Genomic DNA, 14,007 nt, shown 5'->3' on the forward strand with positions numbered 1-14,007 from the left:
ATCTGAGTGTTCCATAGCATTCTTTACTGTCTTTGGCTCTATTTTCGAAATAAAAACATTAAACATACATTCTTGGTTCGCATTCAGTACCTCATTTTTCGCACGAATTTGAGCTCTTGTCAACACACCATCTTGTGGATTCCCAATCACCTGTTTTTTTGGATGATTCCTTGTCCATTTCTTAAGTGGTGGAAAATCAGGATTAAATTCCAATGGTGCATCTTCGTACATATCTTCATTTTCAGATCCTGAAACAGAAAAATTATCATTTAATTCATGAAATTCATCATTTTCATCAAGATTAATTTTCTCTGATGCATCATGCTCCTCCTCAACATGATGTTCATCTTGATGCTCCCCTTCAAAAAGATGTTCCTGTTGAAATTGCGAATGCTCCCCCTCAACTTGATGATTCATATTTTCATTCTCCCCCTCGAAAGTTTGCTCTCTCTGTACATTGGTGATCGTATGCTCCCCCTCCATACGAACTTCAGGCACACTTTCGCAAGATATTGACTTTGTAGTTATTGTTGAATCATTAGTATGTTTTGAGGATTCTGATGTTTGATTATCAGGAGCATGAACTTCCGCATCAATTGCCCTGTCGGGAGTTCCAAAAATTAAGTCATAATCAAAATCATTTATTTCAGAATTTTCAATTTGAGTATCTGAATCAACAAGAATTGATTTATTTTCAAATTTACGATCCGTTTGTTTAAGATAGTAATCATCGAAGGTTAAGTTGAAAGTTTCTTCAACTTTTCTTGTTCGCTTGTTTAACACCCTGTATGCAACTGAATTTTGCGAATATCCTAAGAATATGCCTTCATCAGCTTTAGCTTGGAACTTGGTCAAATTATCTTTTAGATTCATTATAAAACACCTGCAACCAAAAACATGGAAAAATTTTACATTATGTTTTCGATTGTTGAGTATTTCATATGGAGTGACATTGAATCTTCGATGAATGAATGACCGATTCTGAGTAAAACATGCAATCGATACTGCTTCAGCCCAAAGATATTGAGGTAAGTTCGCATATGTTAACATGGTTCTGGCTGTTTCGCATAAAGACCTATTTCTTCTTTCAACAACACCATTTTGTTGTGGAGTATATGGTGATAAGAAATTATGTGAAATGCCTTTGCCTGTGAGAAAGAAATCTAGTGTTTGATTTTTAAACTCAGAACCATTGTCACTTTTAATTCTACGAACACTCTTTTTAAGACTAATCTCAATCTTTTTGATAAAATCAATCATCGTCTAAGCAACTTCAGATTTTAACCTGAGAAAAAATACCCATGTGAATCGAGAAAAATCATCAACAATGACTAAAATGTACCGCTGTTTATTGATTGTAGCAATAGTCGACGGTCCACATAAGTCAATGTGAAGAAGTTCCAATGGTTCCACGATCTTTGAATCTATCACAATTGGATGACCTTTTCTATGTTGTTTTCCTTGTTCGCAAGCTGCACACAAAGTATCATTGTCAAATTTTAGTATACGTAAGCCTCGAACCAAATCTTCAGTGACAAGTTTATTAATATTGCGAAAGTTCAAATGCGACAATCTTTTATGCCAGAGCCAGCTAACATCATTAGAGGCCTTTGATAGTAAACACACTGCAGGTTTGCCCACAATTGGTTTGATGTCTAGTGTAAACATGTCGCCATATCTTCTGGATTTGAGAAGTACTTCATTTGTCTTTGTGTTTGAAATGATACTTCCTTCTTCATTAAACACAACCTGATTTCCAGTACCCACAACAAGTTGCAAAACACTAATCAAGTTATGTTGAAGACCTTCAACATAAGCAACCCTATTAACTGTGAATTGTCCATTTGTGACTTTTCCATAGCCTTTCACTTGACACTTGTGATTATTTCCAAATTTGACTACTCCAGCATTTTCCAATCTTCTATAATCTCGTAAGTTTTCCTTTCTTCCAGTCATGTGACGAGAGCACCCACTATCAATATACCATTTCGCATCATATTGCTCGTCACATATCACCTGCATTTATTGAAAAAATTTAGGAACCCAAGACTTATTGGGTCCTTCATTAGTAGTTTTGAACAAATTCTTTGAATTTAAAAACCATGTTTTCACTTTGTCTGAGACACTATCCATTAAATCAACATCATCAGATCTAGATATTGAAATATAGTTGTTCAATAGTTTTGGATTTCCATTGACTTTCCTCTCATCCTTCACAACATTCGCAACTTTCATAACTGGTTTCCATTTTTGTACCAGGACTTGCGAATCATGAGATGATGAACTACCGGTAGTAGACTTATTCACAAACTTGTCAAATGCAGTCTTTATATGTTGCTCTGAAAACTTCCCATTTTGATATTCTTTTCCTTTCCCTTCAAGCCAACTGTTGATCGTACATACATCAGATTTTCCTTTGGTATACGAAACTTTGGTCGGTTTTGAGATCGAAGGATTTGGAAAATTTGGTTGTTTAGGTGAAAATTTTGGTTTTGCTTGAGTTTTGACATTCAAAGTTGATGAATCATTCGTTAATTTGACAACATTGTGAAACTTATGATCATTCACAAATTTTTGCGAAGTCTCAAATTTTCTAATGTTGTCATATTTCTGAACAAATTTATAGTTATTTTTCATTGGAATTTTGTCAACAGAATTGTAACGACCAAAAATTTCAACCAATTTAAAATTTTCGAAAACAACCCGATTCCATTAAAGTTATTACAAAAAGGTTTTCAATACAATTTATTTTAAGTGTTCCCAGAATCTCATCACAACATAAACATAAGGAGTGGTACGATCACGCCTTCGCCTTGCCACGGTCTCCTGAAGAACCTGAAAAACATAAAACCACAACTGTAAGCCCGAAAGCTTAGTGAGATATCCCCAAAATACCAACCACATATACCATACACGCATAACATGCCATAACATATCCGATCACAGAACAACCATGCCCTTCGGGTCTACTGTGTGACAGGTCCGCCGCACCGGCCAACAGTCCACCTGGTCCACCCTCCGAGTCTAGCCATATACCTCGAGTCTACAGTGTGATTGGTCCGCCCGCACCAGGCCTTCAATCCACCTGGTCCACTCTCCGAATCTAACCATATACATCGAGTCTGCAGTGTGATTGGTCCGCCCGCACCGGGCCTTCAATCCACCTGGTCCACTCTCTGAGTCTACAGTATGACTGGTCCGCCCGCACCGGGCCTTCAGTCGGCCTGGTCCACTCTCCGAGCCTCGGCACGTCTGGTCCGCCCTCTTGGGGCCTACAGCCTATCCGGACCGCTCGCTGGGCCTTCGGGACAACCGGTCCGCTCTGGGTATCTTGGCCTACAGCACAAAGCAGGTCCCGCCTCAACCCAACTCCAGTCCAAACAACCATGTGCACATAAACATACAATCATATAGCAATTCACAGTCAACAAGCCGATCAAACAGATCACATAACATATCATCATCCTAACCAGGATACCGACCTAACCGGTCACTAGCATAGCATCACCCTACATCTCAGAATACCGATCTCAACCAGGTCTTTAACATATACCATCCTAGCTACCAGGATGCAAACATATCAAAGCAATAACATAACAACAAATACCCGGATCTCAATCCGATAAGGGTCGGCCTTGGTGCCTTAGACCCTGTTGATATAGTGAGGATAACTCACCTTGAAACTGTCGACTGAACAGATAACCCAAGCTGCTCCGATCACTGATACGATCTCCACCACTGGACAACCACCAAGGCACTGAACTCAAAACAATATCTAACAATTACCAAAATGCCCCTGGAAACCACTGGTCAACCCTTGGTCAAAGTCAACCCCTGACTGACTCTACTTGCCGAGTCAACTCGATGACTCGCCAAGTCCCCATGCTCAGAAATTCCCCAAACCGCGACTCAACTCGCCGAGTCACCCCGAGACTCGCCGAGCTCAACAACTATGAGTCCACTCACACACAACTCACCGAGTCATCCCTTGACTCACCGATTCACGGCTCAACCAGAAAAGATTGGGACTCTTCGACAAGACTCGCCGAGTCCAAGAACAGACTCGTCAAGTCTAAGGCTATCTTCAACCTACTCGCCGAGTTGTTCTTCCAACTCGTCGAGTTCCAGGCCATCTTCATCCAACTTGCCGAGTTGTTCTTCCAACTCTTCGAGTCCCAGCCTATCTTCAAGCAACTCGCCGAGTCCACCCATGTGACTTGCCGAGTACCACCGGGTCTGAATCCATACAGAGGCTTTCCAAGCCATGCAGATGATCCAAACCATAGATCTACCCTTCCTAAGGCCATCCATCACGTAAAGTGGCAAACTTTACGTGAATCCAAGGAGATCTAGGCACTTTGCACTCTAGGGCTAGGGCTTGGGACAAAATAGCTCCTTCAAACACTCATCAACAGGGACTTTATGACATATAGGACCATCACAAGCTTAGATCTGAAGTAGCATCCTCAGATCCAAGCTTCTATCTCAATTTAGATGCCATACCAACCACCACACATGAACCCATGAAGAAAATAGCATAAGGAAATGGTTCCTTACCCTTAGAATGAGCCCAACCAACTGTAGATTGCTATTTCCCCCAAGCTTCCTGATACAAGCCTCCAATCTTCAAGCTTAAAGCACCAAATATCCTTCTCCAAGCTCTAATTCACTCAACAATGGGGTTTTCTCACGAAATCAGGGCTTCTGGAACTCAAGGGGTGATAAGGAGGCTGGGGAGGAGACATAATGTTCTTTATATAGGGCTCAACCTCCGGATTTAGGGTTTTCTCCACTCAGCACCAACTCGCCGAGTCCACCCATGCTACTCGCCGAGTTGGTCACTTAACACGCGACTAGAGTCGCGACCCTACTCGCCGAGTCCACTTGTGGACTCGTCGAGTCGCTCTTTCCCATTTTACCCTTTTAGCCCTTCAACTTTACTCTTGCTATTCCGGGATGTTACAAGAATATATTGGTTTGTGAAAACTTGTATCCTTTTGAAATTTTGATGATTTTGTCTTTGAAATTTGTGCTTTTTCTACTTTTGGTTTATCATTAGACACAACTTGCCAAAAGATTGCTTTTCTTGCTTTTCTTTTTGAAACATTATTTTCTGTTGAATACTTTCCAACCATCAATTTGAATTCATGAGAGTTTAGTTTTACTTCCATCTTTGGTTTTTCATCTCTTTCAAAAACTTTGTTTTCTTTTTCACATTTAACCACCCATTTTTGTGATGATTTTTGACCTTGAAAAACATAAGAATTTTGAGTTAAATTGTTTTCTACTATATTTTGATTTGCAAAGAAACCTTCAGTAGTTGACATTTGATTATCATTTTCAACCATTTTTTTGAATTCAGGTTTAATTTTCTCAACATTTCCAGTTGTGACAAAGACTTGATTTGGAAAAATTGTGTTATTTGTACATGTAAAATTTGGATAAACCACAGTGTTAGTTTCCAAATAATGTGCACCTTTGTCATTAAGAATTTTGTCGAATTCTTTTGTATCACCAATCACTTGATTAACAACAACTCGTTGAGGTGTTTCATGTGAATCCTTCACTTCTTCTTTGTCTTCATCAGTGTCATCAGTCTTCTAGCTTTCAACTTCCACATTATCAAAATCACAATGTTGCGAAGTAGAGGGTTTATCATTTTCATCCTTTACTATCGAATCAACTATAATTTCTTTACCTTTGACCTTAGATGTGATATTAATGATTGACAATTTAGAACAATCGACCTCTTCTTCCTCTTTGATCTCACTGATTTCACTCACATTATCTGAATTGTCATCGACATCAGCATAATTGAGTTGAGAATCAAGAGTTGAAGTTTCAGTTTTCTTTAAGATTTTCACTTGTTCATTCTTTGTCAAACTTTCATTGACAATACTAACCAACTCATCAGCATTCAAGAATTCATCAATTTTGACAATACCATATGCAAATCTATCATCAGGTATTTTGTCAAATTAAGCAATTGTGTTTTCGCGGTCATAAGAAACAACATCAACTTTTTCGCGTTCATATTCAAGAAAAGGTAAAAGTTTCCTATGTTGTTCTTTGCTTATTTCAGATGAATGATGTAAAGCTGTTAACTTCGCATACAAACATTTAGCAGAGTTACAATAAATGTTTCTTTGTTCTAGTAACAACCTAACTTCTTTATCTAGATTATTCCTATCATAATTTACATTTTCCATTAGTAATTCAAGTTTATCTACTCTGCTTCGTTATATTTCTAATTCCCTTCTTGTCTCAACTAGTTGCAATTTTAGATTTTGTGCTTCTGTACTAGCAGACACAATAACATAATCAAAATAAGCAATAGTATCCTCAAATGAAGTTATTTAAGCATCATAAGCAGATAAAGGAATATTAAATGATTCAAGAATAGCACGTACCTTGGTGGTCATTGGAGATTTATCAGTGGACTTGGACACAAAGCATCGTCCAGAAACATTCTCTTCGCAAATATCTTCATAGCTTGTGAACATTGCACCATGAGTTGGGTACCTCATTTCTTCATCATCAGATCCTGAAGACCAGATCTGATAAGTTCCACTTTCTTCTTCATCAGACTCTCCTTTCGCAACCAATGACAATCTTTTTGCCTTCGCACGCACCTCCTCAAGCTTTTCTGAGTAGTAGGCTTCATCTTTGATTTTGCTTTTCTTATCCTCTTTCTTTCTCAGCATACAATTAGCTGCGAAGTGATTTGCTCCATTGCAGTAATGACAATTAATTCCAGAATCACCTTTTAGTTTCTTCTCTTCCTTCACATCTTTCTTCTTTTCTTCAACCTTTTCCAATTTCTTCTTTTCCTCACCTCCAGCTTTTATGAAACCACTCTTTGCATCATTTGGTTTTCCTTTTGGATTGAAAGGCTTTTTGAAAAATTTCTTAACTCTGTTGTTTGAATAGAATGCAACTGCTTCATCATCAGATTTCAGTAAGAAACCTTCATTGTCTGATCCTTCCGTTTCACCAGTATCAATTTCTGAAATCTTTGAAACCAAAGCCAAAGGACCTCCTAGACTCTGTTTTGATTCTTCAAACATTTCTGTAACTTCACTTTCGTGTGTTTTCAGCTGGTTGTAAAGATCATTCAAGCTGGTTGTATCAAAACTTTGTTGGTTCTTTATCATCATACTCACACTACGCCATTCTTTGCGAAGACCCATGATGAATGTTAGATTGAATTCCATGAGAGACCTTGTGATTCCATACCTACTGCAACAATAAACAAGCTCATTCAGATGATCATAGTAGTTTTCAAGAGTTTCAGCAACCTTTTGTCTGAATTCCTTAAGTTCAATAAGACATTGCTTAACAGAATTGATCTTCGTCTTTTCGCTACCTTGATACTTCTCTTTTAGTGTGATCCAAATGTCCTTGGCTGTTTTACAACTACGAATGTAATTGTAAACCACAGGAGGCAAAGCACCTCTTAGTTCCCTCATACACCTTTTCTCATTTTGCTTCATGCGATTCTGTTGATTAGCAACTTCATCTGAAGAAGCAGATTGTCCAATTGTTTGAACATTATCAGGAAGTTGACCTTTTCCACTGATACAATTCCAGAGCTCTTCATCAATTCCATTTAAGTAATCCTCCATCCTATCAGCCCACTGATCATAGTATTTAGGGATTAACATTGGAATTTTGGTTGAAGAACCAAGTAAGTGAGAGAAAGAAGTCATGGTATTCATGTTGAAGTTCGCTATTGATGAACACGAGAAATTTTTAGAAAGCTTGAAAAACTTGATGAATTTGTGAATTGATCAAACGAATTGATCACCGATTGCTAATCGATCACTCGACTAAACAATTCAAAAGCATAATCGATTCAAATATGAAGATCAAGAGAGATTTTCAGAACCAAAATGCACGGAAATTTTTGAGTAAAGTTACTACTAAAAAAGCAAATGATTCTAAAATGAAAATCAGATCAATGCAGTTTGAAACCTGCTCTGATACCAATTGAAGAGAATTGTAAACGAGATTTAGAAAGCAATCATGATTGTATGAATGAAAAGTAAGAACACAGAAAGTAAATATTAATCAGATCTTATATTGATGAAGAACTGATTACAGACTAAGCAGAGAGAAATTGCGAATGATTAATGAATCACTCGTGCATTCGATGTCTCTACTTCTATCCTCAGTCCCCATTTATAGGAAACCTGAGTGTACAAAAAGTATACTAAGTCCTGAACTATACGCTTCGCACAAATGAAGACTTAGTAAAATAACTAACATGCGAAACTAAAGAAACAAACACTTCGACTTTTACAACATCTAGTCTCTACAGACTCCATATTTCCTTACAAAAAAAAATCTGGACCTTAACCTCGTTTTTCATTCCTGGCCTTTTTTTTCTTCTTTTCACTCCGGAAACTCATCTCCTTACCCATTTTCCTCTCCTAACCCTCTCCACTCCTGAACTTTTTTTTTTCCACTTCTAAACCTTTTTCAGTTTAACCCGTTATCCTATGTAAATCCATTTTTATAATGGATTCACATTTAAACCCACTTCTTACATTTTCTATTCCAAAACTCATCCACTCTTTTTATTTTATTTCATTTTTTATTATAACCAATTTTCTTTAGCACACATTATTTTTTTAACACCAATTTTTTTTTTAAAACCAATTAATTTTGTTTAACGCCCATTATTTTTTTTAAACCCATTATTTTTTTAATACCAATTATTTTTATTTTATACCAATTATTTTTCTTAAAACCAATTTTTTGTTAAAACCAATTTTTTTAACACCAATTTTAGCCATGTGGTTCAAGGCTTCATTCTTTTTGCTGATTATGAGTGACGACACATTTGGTTCAAAGATTATTATTTTTGTGTCTCACTTCTGCCGAGCTACTCACATTTTTACTCCATTCAGATTATTTATATATGGTTTCGGACCATCATTTGGGAGTTCGGGTTTGCATTTTGGTTATCGGCATTACTTCGGTTCAACATTATGATTATTCAACAACGAGTTTTATGATATATTCTACAGTGTTTGTCCAGTTCAACAATGCATCACCAAGTCTACCCATGACTGAAAAATAATATCCTCGTTTTTACGGGTAGATGCTCATATCAAGGGGGAGCGTGCAATGCTCTATCATATCCGACATATTTTCTTTTTCGGTTTCATGATTATTTTTGATCTTTATTGCATGGTCGATCAAAAAAATGGGGAGAATCATGAGCAACCATTCTGGTTTATTATTGGAGTTTTGACGTTAGAGACATTTGAAGACGAAGATTCATTTTGTAGTGTGATGTGGCACTAATTTTTGGTCTTCACATATCGAATTTTTGGCATTACTTGATGTTCTTCGGATTATGATTGTTTATCTTCAGGCTCTACACTTTGGGATGTCTCATTTGTGTTTGCATCCGGTTCCGTTCTTATGATTGCTCGAGTTTGGATTTGCGATATTTTGAAGACGGTGATTATTTTAGCGATGCGGCGTGGCACTTATTTTTGATCTTCCGATCAATTTTTTGGCATTGCTAGACCATGTCTACGGATTCATATTATTTGTCATTCGGGCCTTATTTTTGGATGCTTCACATTTTCAGCAGGTTATTCTTCACATATTATTTGGTGCATTATCATTTGATTTCGGGATATTGAAGACGTTGTGTGATTCGAGATTGTGCTCTTCAGTTTTATAGTTGAGGGGGGACTGTGAACATGATTGGTTTTTGGGGACTGATCACATTCGAAGATTGGGATTTCATACTTTTATTCAGAGATTGGGATTTCTCTGTTTGTTCTTTGATGTTAGAGATTCCATTGCCAGATTTCGAGATCATGACTACTCCAGCTTTTCCGAGACACTTCAGCACCAGACCTACCGGACCTGCCTGTCGGATGTTCGGCCTTTTATCACTGTTGTACCCTTACCATTTCCGAGCATTTAGGGGGAGATTGTTGGAGCATGAAAATGCTCTACAATGTTGAGTGTTTATTAGGTTAGAATATTCCCTTGTATGAAAAGCATATTCCCTCCACTAGTATATAAAGTGGAGGTGATGGTCATTTGTTTAGTAAGAGTGCACTATGTAGACTTTGTAGATTAGAGAGAGTGTGGTGGGATCTCTCCCACCATGGGAGAGTTATCTCTCCCAACCATGAGTGTTCTTGTACTATTTTATATCTCTCTATTTATCTACTACAATTTTACTCACATATATTGTTCATCATGTTGATACATGATTATCTTCTTGGTAATATCTTCCGCATCGATCCAATCGATAAAATGGGCACCTACAGAGATAGCTTTTCAAAATAGCTTATTAGCTTTTTAGCTTTTCAGAAAGCTAATAAGCTAAAAACATGTTTGTGTATTTTAAAAACGCTTTTTAAAACAACTTTTTAGATAGGAAAAAGTAAAGCTTTCAAAATGCTGGAAAATCCTAACATTTTAGATTTTTAGCCATTTTACTCCTAAAAACAACTTTTCTTATCCAAACTCTTTTTAAAATCCGCTTTTCTTAAAAGCCTTAATAAGCACTTTTCTTAAAAGTCACTTTTGTGATAAAAAAAAAAACTAACCCAAACACACCCTTAGTTACCTTTCATTCATTTTCCTTAAAAACAATTCCAAACACCCCGTTAAGGCCATCTCCTGCATTGAACTCAAATAAGATTAATGGATTGTCATATGTACATTACATTCAATATATAATTTTACCTATTAAACTTTACACTCCACTAAACTCAATATAATTTAATGGATTGCCACATCATTCGTATATATATGAGGAGAAGAGTTTAGAGTTCAATGAATTGAACTCCTCATTCTATTTTGATTTTAATGAGATTCAACTCTCCTTTAAACTACAACTAGACGAATGCCCGTGCGTTTGCACAAAAACACCTATATAGTTGAAGTCTCTACAAATATATGTTTTTTTTAAATATAACAATAACGTTGTTGTTAAATTTGATATAATAATTTGTATACTAAATTGATATAATATATTGACTATTTTGAATTATATGATAATATATACATCTATTATAACTGCATAATCTCAATTGTGTACCCGCGAGTTATACATGAGTAAAATTAAATATACAATAAGGTTTAATGTTATTTATAATTGTTGTTATTGTTAATTAATTTTTTAAAATCTATTTGCTTAATGTTTTAATTTTTATCATTATATTTATTTAAAACATCAAAAATTATTTTTTGATTTTAAAGGTAACAATATAATCATTTAAAATCTATTTGCTTAATGTTTTTGTAAGTTATTTTAAACTACTTATTTGAAAACTTTTAACGATTATAAAAATATATTTAGGAAATATTTTAGTTAATTCGAGATTATAATTTAATTTTTTATTTATCACTACAATTTATCACTTTTAACTATTTACAAAATATTTTTTGGTTTTTTAAGTGGAACTGAAATTTATATATAAGTTGATACTATAATGTTATATTTAAATTTACAATTTAAGTATTTTGCCCAAACTGTTCAAAAGTTGTAGCTTTAAACTGATAATGGTTTATATACAATAACAATTTAAATATAATAAATTAAGTATAATATATTAAAAGTTAAAGACAAAAATTTATAAGTAGAAGTAAGGATATTATTTTAATATTGAAATTTAGTTTATTTATGATTACACTTTAGGTTTGATATTTATTTAACCTTATTAACCAACTTATTATCATTATTAGAAAAACACTACAATTTATCACTTTTAACTATTTACAAAATATTTTTGGAGTTGTTTAAGTTAAAATAAAATTTATATTTAAGTTGATCCTGTAATGTTATATTTAAATTTATAATTTAAGTATTTCATATAAATTGTTCAAAAGTTGTAGCTTTAAAATAATAATGGTTCACATCCAACTATATATTAAACTAATAAATTGAGTATAACATGTTAAAAATTAAAAAAAACATAACTTTATAAGTATAAGTAAAGATATTCTTTTAATACTGAAATTTAGTTTATATATGATTACACTTTAGCTTGATAATTATTTAATCTTATTAATCAACTTATAATCATTATTAGAAAAAAAATTGAAAAGTCATGGGAGTTTCAAATGAATGTGATGAAGAAAAGTTACATGAGAATTTCAAATGAATGTTGTGAAAAAAAAAAACTTCGTTACGGTATAGTTGATAATTGAAGAGTACACTGTCCCGTTTGATAGTTTCTGTCTGAGAAAGTGTTGTCTAGTAAACTGCTGTTTGGGAAGTTTTCCGACTGGGAAAGAAACCATGTTGTTTGATTATACATCTGATTGACTGTGCTGAATGATGAAAAAAAGTAATAAAAAATAAAAATAAATTAAAAAAAAGTTATTTAAAAATTTTAATAATAAAAAAAAGAAAGAAAGAGGCGAGGTTTGGTGCATAATTGTCTTTCCAGCCCATTCAGCCAAAAAGATATGATTTTGGGGCTTTCTGGGAAAGACCATTTTTTGTGCAAATCAAACAGTCTTTCCGGTCCATTCAGCCAGAAAGATTTGTTTGGACCTGGAAAGATGCATATCAAACTGGACCTTAATATAAATGGTAAAATTCAAAGAGAACATGAAATGAAAAGGATGGTGATAATTATTTCCTCTAAACAAGGGATGATGACTTAGGAGGGTAATAAGGTTTCCAGTTTGTCCATGTTAGGCCACTAAGGTTTTTTTGTGCGTATTAGACCAATATGGTTGTTATTACCGTTTATAAATAGTCCTTTTACCGATTTTAACCCGTAAAAATGACTATTTCTAAACGGTAATAACAACCATATTGGTCTAATACGCACAAAAAAACCTTAGTGACCTAATATGGACAAACTGGAAACCTTATTACCCTCCTAAGTCATTAACCCTAATTATTTAGAAAACATGCTTACTAATCAATGTGACTGATTTGTTTGACTGAAAATAGTTGCTTCCATTTAAACTTATCTCACAACCCTTCCAGAACTTCTAAGTCCAAAAACTGATATGATTGATGATCTTCATTGCATAAATATGCAACATTTTATCAATAACTTCTTTTTTGTCATTTAAATGTTTACATGAACACATCCATGCGTACAAAAACAATCTCACTTTGATACCTCCCATCAATGTCTACGTTTGATAACAAATGAAAATGTAAAACCAACGCAGAGGATGTCTATTATCAATTATTTTATAAAAAACAAAGCCACAACATGAGCTAAGAAACTGAAGTTTCAAAATGAATAAAAAAATCAGCACATAAACAAACACATACATACTATATACAACACATAAACAAAAGTTTATAAAGTATGAAACTTAATGACAGGAAAAGTAAAAAACTTAAGGGAGACTTTATAGAAAGAAAGATCACCCTTACTTGCCACAAATGGTTGAAGACATCAACAAGAAGATCAATCTGACCATAGAATCCACATGTTGTCTGATCATGACTTCAGTAGATGAACTACTAAAACATAAGAATTGCAATTGAACTCTATTAGCATTTGAATAGGGAATTAGGGTTCTAGAGAAGGCGATGAAGGGTTAAAAAAATTTAGGACCATTTCTCGATTTGTGTGTGTCATCCTTGCGCAGGGGCCATGCTAATCTTCTCTGTATCGTTCCAATTTTATCGGATGTCCCCAAAGGGACGACTATAGATGAAGAGCTTTGCCATATAGAGGAGTAGCAGGTTATATGGGACAACGCGAGTTATAAACGAAGTAGTTTACTGTTGATGGTCATATATTCTCAATTTCTTTAAAATTAGGGTTAATGACTTAGGAGGGTAATAAGGTTTCCAGTTTGTCCGTATTAGGTCACTAAGGTTTTTTTTTGTGTGTATTAGACCAATATGGTTGTTATTACCGTTTAGAAATAGTCATTTTACCTAAAACCGGTAAAATGACTATTTCTAAACGGTAATAGCAACCATATTGGTCTAATACGCATAAAAAAAAACCTTAGTGACCTAATACGGACAAACTGGAAACCTTATTA

General features: G+C 34.8%; 1 non-coding gene across 1 annotated transcript; it reads right to left on the reverse strand.

The window, feature by feature from the left end:
• Positions 1 to 13,556: 13,556 nt before the first annotated feature.
• LOC145065066 (U6 spliceosomal RNA) lies at positions 13,557 to 13,659 on the reverse strand. Its single transcript, XR_013688218.1, has one exon. It is a non-coding gene; the product is annotated as a U6 spliceosomal RNA (small nuclear RNA).
• Positions 13,660 to 14,007: the final 348 nt, after the last annotated feature.

The sequence above is a fragment of the Lactuca serriola genome, chromosome 7 (assembly GCF_051521515.1).
Source record: "Lactuca serriola cultivar US96UC23 chromosome 7, Lser_US96UC23_V15, whole genome shotgun sequence".
Taxonomy (NCBI): domain Eukaryota; kingdom Viridiplantae; phylum Streptophyta; class Magnoliopsida; order Asterales; family Asteraceae; genus Lactuca; species Lactuca serriola.